The sequence below is a fragment of the Choloepus didactylus genome, chromosome 15, assembly GCF_015220235.1.
Source record: "Choloepus didactylus isolate mChoDid1 chromosome 15, mChoDid1.pri, whole genome shotgun sequence".
NCBI classification, from domain to species: domain Eukaryota; kingdom Metazoa; phylum Chordata; class Mammalia; order Pilosa; family Megalonychidae; genus Choloepus; species Choloepus didactylus.
The window spans coordinates 13825258-13831257 of record NC_051321.1 but is presented as its reverse complement, the minus strand read 5'-3'; the positions used below and the strand labels follow the sequence as shown (position 1 = coordinate 13831257).

At 41.8% G+C, this 6000-nt stretch overlaps 1 long non-coding RNA gene across 6 annotated transcripts in view; it reads right to left on the bottom strand.

Annotated features, from left to right (window-relative positions):
- Positions 1 to 842: 842 nt before the first annotated feature.
- The window catches only part of LOC119510141, a 29491-nt gene continuing 24333 nt past the window's right edge, over positions 843 to 6000 (bottom strand). For 4 of the 6 annotated variants that reach the window (XR_005211825.1, XR_005211828.1, XR_005211823.1 and 1 more), the window contains one exon: positions 843 to 2267. This is a non-coding gene — a long non-coding RNA (uncharacterized LOC119510141). The remainder of the gene's footprint in view (positions 2268 to 6000) is intronic. The other 2 variants (XR_005211827.1, XR_005211824.1) reach the window with 2 other exon arrangements.

Here is a 6000-nt window from a genome sequence, read left to right as displayed (position 1 = left end):
ATTAACTTTGGCTTCAGACACTTCCACTTCAATTAAGACTTGGCACATTTCAAAGTACCTCTGATCAGCTGGAGACTGATTGAATTTGAGGTGCCAGGAAGCCAAATGGAAAATTTAATAGTAAAACCACTGGTCCTTTTATATTGCAGTTTAAAGCCCACAAACAACCATTACAACTCTTTTAACATTCCATTCTGTTCCAAATTAATAAGGAACAAGCATAGTAACTTACACTGCTCTTACCCTGCCCCATTAGGCAAGTGCATTTCAGCCTATGGTGCTCTTGAGTTCCAGTTTGCCAATCAGCAGCACTTGGTACATAATGTGGGTCAAGTCTACAAGATTTGTAAATGTTGTAAATAATGTTTGAATTGTTCAAATTGTTGTTGGCATGTATTTTCAAATATTGTTCAGACCTCTGAACAATATGTAATTATATTTCAAATGTTCCCTTTTGATCATATAAATCACGGTATACCCATTCATTAAACTACTGTCCCATCATCTAAAAAAAATACGGGAATCACTATGCAAGATAAATGATAGTGAAAACATCAAGTCACAGAGCATTAAAGGTAACATCTCTCTGTGTTCATGTGTGTAAATGTATTTTTCTTGTAAGCATGGAATATTTCTGGAAAGAGATCCTAGGTCATTTCTGGGAAGCGGAAAGGCTAGGATGGGCTAACACATGGCTTGTGGTGGTTCTGCACAGACGGTGTTCCAAGTGATTTTAATTTATCTCTCATTTACAGATTAGGAAATTGAGGTCAGGAGAAGTAAAGTAACTCAATTTCACTTTCCTATTCTATTTGAGCTTTATTTAAAAAACAAACAAACAAAAACTTGAATCTGTGTTATAGTTATCATAAAAAATAAATGCAGTAATATTTTTAAGTCTTCCCTTCATTTTCATTTTCAAAACTGAGAGGGGCAGCACAAACTTTCAGTTCCAAGTTCCATTATGACAGTGAATGAAAACCCAGGCTGGGTCCCTTGTAGCCGGGTGCCTTTTTCCTACGTGCAGCCTTGCCCGTGGAAGGCAGTAAATAAGCCTCTAATGTCATCAGCAGAGCTCCTGAGAGGAGGGAGCCCTGGAAGGAGGAAATGTTGGTCAAGAACCTTCAGGAGCAAGCAGCCCTGGTTTCCTTAGTGTATGATGATGTATGTGCTGAGCTCACTGCACAGCATGGGGACATTGAGGGAGGAATGTGTCCCTTTGAAGGCCTCTAAACTGAAGGGTAGCACTCCCTGAAGTAGCCTGAAAAAGTCAAGTCACTGGCTGCAACCTTTTATGCAGCAGCACTTGGATAAAAGGCAATGTTTTAAAACACACACTAACACTTCACTGACACCCACAATGACCCATGAGCTCCCTCTGCCCGAAATGCCCCTCCCACCTCTCTTCACATGGGTGACTGTTACTTAATCTTGGAGACTGAGCTCAGCTGTCACCAAGCCAACCCAAGCTGAGCTAATGCTTTCACAGCACCAGGGCTTGCCGCCATCCTAGCTTATTATATCCACATGACCTGTTAATGAGCCTCCCCCTTGGACTTTACGGATGGGACCTAGGCCTGGCTCCCCTGAGGTTGCTCAGACTCTACCCAGATGTGGACAGGTGTTTGGTGCAGGCTTGTGGCATTCATCCTTGACCTCCAGGTGTCATGGTAAGATTCCCGTTGTTCAGACTTGAGACATAAGCACCAGGGCTTGTTGTTTGCCGTTTATCTGAGGTTCACCTGCAAGAAACTGTCATTGAAACAGCTTCCAGGATGGAAGAAACTACTTCTACAATTTAATTTCCAAGCTTGCAGCCCGGACCATTCAAGCTGATCACAGGAAGCTGTTGGGATGTTCATGCTCCCTGTGCTGAATCCAGAGGGGTGTGTTTACGAGGCTGAGAAATGTTCATCTTTTTGGCCCCAGAAATGTCTAGCATTCACTGTGGAGGAAAATTAAAAACAGGGCAGTACAGTCAGAGATATTGAGGATTCAGTTCCAGACTGCCGCAATAAAGCAAAATTTCTGGTTTCCCAGTGCATATAAAAGTTATGTAGTCTATTAAGTATGCAATAGTATTGTGTCTAAAAAACTATATACATACTTTAATTTTAAAATACTTTATTGCTAAAAATTGCTAACCATCATCTGAGCCTTCAGTGAGTCATAATCTTTTTGCTGGTGGAAGGTCCTATTTCAGTGTTGATGGCTGCTGACTGATCAGGGTGGTGGTTGCTGAAGGTTGCAGTGGCTATGGCAATTTCCTAAAATAAGACAACAATGAAGTTTGCCACATTAATGTGACTCTTCCTTTCACGAAAGATTTCTCTGTAGCATGCAATGCTGTTTGATAGCATTTTACTCACAGTAGAACTTCTTTCAAAATTGGAATCAATCCTTTCAAATCCTGCTGCTGCTGTATCAACTATAATGGTTTGAAGCTACATGTACCCCAGAAAAACATGTTCTTAAATCCAACCCATTCCTGTGGGTGTGAACCCATTGTAAGTAAGACCTTTTGATGAGGTTACTTCACTAAGGTGTGTCCCATCTCAATCAGGATGGGTCTTAATCCTATTACTGGAGTCTTTTATGAGAGCATGAAATTCAGACAAAGAGAGAGAAAGCTACAGGAAGCAAGAAGCTGAAATAGAACTCAGAAGAGAAGGAAGAGACCAAGAGACACCACTATCTGCCTTGCCAAGGATCACCAGTTGCCGGTCACCAGGAAGAAAGCATCGCTTTGATGATGCCTTGATTTGGACATTTTCCCAGCCTCAAGGCTGTAAGCTAATACTAGAGCAGGCTAGAAAACTAAAACATCAAAAGTTTTTACAATATTCTAAATCTTTTGTTCGCATCTCGATAATGTTCACAGTATCTTCACCAGGATTAGATTCCATCTCAAGAAACCTCTTTCTTTGCTTGTCCATAGGAAGCAATTCCCTACCCCTTCAAGTTTTATCATGAGATTGCAGTAATTCAGCCACATCTTCAGGCTCTACTTCTAATTCTAGTTCCCTGGCTATTTCTACTGCAATTACTTCCTCCACTGAAGTCTTGAACCCCTCAAAGTCATCCGTGAGGTTGGAATCAACTTCTTTCTAACTCCTGTGAATATTGATATCTGACCTCCTCCCATGAATCATGAATGTTCTTAATGGCATCTAGATTGGTGAATCCTTTCCAGAAGGTTTTCAATTAACTCTGCCCAGATCCATCAGAAGAATCACTATCTACAGCAACTATAGCCTTACAAAATGTATTTCTTTAATAATAAGACTTGAAAGTCAGAATGATTCCTTGACTACAGAATGGACGTTGTGTTAGCAGGATGAAAACAACATGAATCTTGTTGTACATTTCCATCAGAGCCCTTAGGTGACCAAGTGCTTTGTCAGTGAGCAGTCATATTTTGAAAGGAGTTTTTTTTTTCTGAGCAGTAGGTCTCAATCATGGACTTAAAATATTCAGTAAAACATGATATAAACAGATTGCTATCATTCAGGCTTTGTTATTCCATTTTTAGAGCCCAAGAAGAGTAGATACAGTAGAATTCTTAAGGGTCCTAGGATTTTTGGAATGGTAAATGAGCATTGGCTTCAACTTAATGTCACCAGCTGCATTAGCATCTAACAAGAGAGTCAGCTTTTCCTTTGAAGCTTTGAAGCCAGGCTTTGACTTCTCTCTAGCTTGGAAAATCCTAGATGGCACCTTCTTCCAATAGAAGGCTGTTTCATCTACATTGAAAATCTGTTGTTTAATGCAGCCACCTTCATCAATTATCTTAGCTAGATCTTCTGGATAACTTGCTACAGCTGTTATCCAGAGTTGGCTTCTTTCCTTGAACCTCATGAACCAACCTCTGTTAACTTCAAACTTCCCTTCTGCAGCTTCCTCACCTCTCTCAGCCTTCATAGATTTGGAGAGAGTTAGGGCTTGCTCTGGATTACGTTTTGGCATAAGGGAATGTTGTGTCTGGTTTGATCTTCTATCCAGACCACTAAAACTTTCTCCATACCAGCAATAAGGCTGTTCTCTTTCTTATTATTCGTGTGTTCACTGGAGTAACACTTTTAATTTCCTTCAAGAACTTTTTCTTTGCACTCACAACTTGGTTAACTGGTGGAAGAGGCCTAGCTGTTTGCCTTTCCCAGCTTTCAACATGCCTTCCTCACTAAGCGAATTCATTTCTAGCTTTTGATTTAATATGAGAGATGTGCGACTTTTCCTTTCACTTGAACACTTAGAGGCCATTGTAGGGGTATTAATTTGTCTAATTTCAATATTGTTGTGTCTTAGGAAATAGGAAGGCCCAAGGAGAGGGACAGAGATGGGGAAATGGCCAGTTGCTGGAGCAGTCAGAACACACACAACATTTATCAATTAAATTCATCTTATATGGGAGCAGTTTGTGGGACTCCAAAACAATTATAATAGTAGCATCAAAGTTTATAGATCACATATCACCATAACAGATAAATAATAATGAAAAAGTTTGAAATATTGCAAGAACTACCAAAATGTGACAAAGAGACAGAAAGTGAGCACATGCTGTTGGAAAAAATGGCACCAATAAACTAGCTTGATGCCAGGTTGCCCCAAACCTTCAATTTTTTATAAATGCAATAACTGTGAAGCACAGTCAGGCATAGCACGATAAAATGAGGTATGCCTGTACCACAAACTGGATGGCTTAAAACAACAGAAGCATATTCTCTCACAGTTTTGGAGTGTAGAAGTCCAAAATCAAGTTGTCACCAGGGCCATGTTCCTTGCAGGGGTTCTAGGGAAGAAACCTTCATTGCCTCTTCCAGCTTCTGATGGCCCCGGCATTCCTTGGCTTGTGGCTGCATCACTCCCATCTCTGCCTCCATCTTCACATGGCTGTCTTCCCTCTGTGTCTATGTCTCTGTGTCCAAATTTCCCTGTTACAAGGACACCAGCCATATTGGATTTATGGTCCATCCTAATCCAGTATGACCTCACCTCAACTTGGTTACATCTGCAAAGGCCCTATTTCCAAATAAGGTCACATTCACAGCTTCTGGGTGGACATGAATTTTGGCGAGACACTATTCAATTCGTACAGGGGTGTATGCCAATTCTAATCAGAAGCTGCTGGGGTGTCTTTCCCTGTCAGGAGGTAGAGCAACTGTCATTGATTTTGAAAATTCAGAATAAGAATATTGATTAGTCAGTCTTGAGAACCATTGCAAGGCTGGCCAGATTACCCTAGGGACTGACTGTAGGCAGAAGGTACACTTTTCAGGGGAAAGGAGCCTGAATGTGCTCTCCACCTAAGGATAAATGAAAGAGTGTGTGCATGGTTACATGACAATAAGAATAATAATAGCTCACATATCTCTTAAGCTTTTTATCAAGCATTATGCTAAAAACTTTACATTCCCTGCTTCATTTGCTCCAATAACCCTTGAAGGTAGGTACCAGCAATATCTCCAGGTACCATCGAGGAAACCACAGTTCAAAGAGTGGTGATCAAAGCCACAGAGCTCTCAGGTACTTGCAAACACTTTTATAACTTTAAACAAGTTTATAAGGTCCCCATTTGCTGGCAATGAGACAGCCTAGCACAAGGGGTAACCACCTCTGTCCTGTGCAATCAGAGTTCAAGTTCCTTTGGCTGTTTCCCAGGCAGCGAGGCGGTGGGTGCCTTTTTGTCCCTAATGCATATTTCTTCTATGTGGCACCCGAGCTCCCCCAAAAGCAGCCAAGACAGCAGATTCATCAGCTAAATGCGTGACCGGCCACTTGCGTGCCTTGTCGGTGCCCCGAGACTCTGTCTTCAGTTATAAGCGGGGCAGCCAGGGAAGGGAGCAGAGCTTTGGGAAGCCACATGAACCTGGCATGGAGTGTTCCTGGGCCTCGCATGGCACCTTCCCGTGGCTGCCCAGGAAGACAGCAAGACGGGAGAGAGTCTCTTTGTCAATCAAAAGGACATCTCAGGATGGCAGCACCAGAGGAGAGCCACCGACA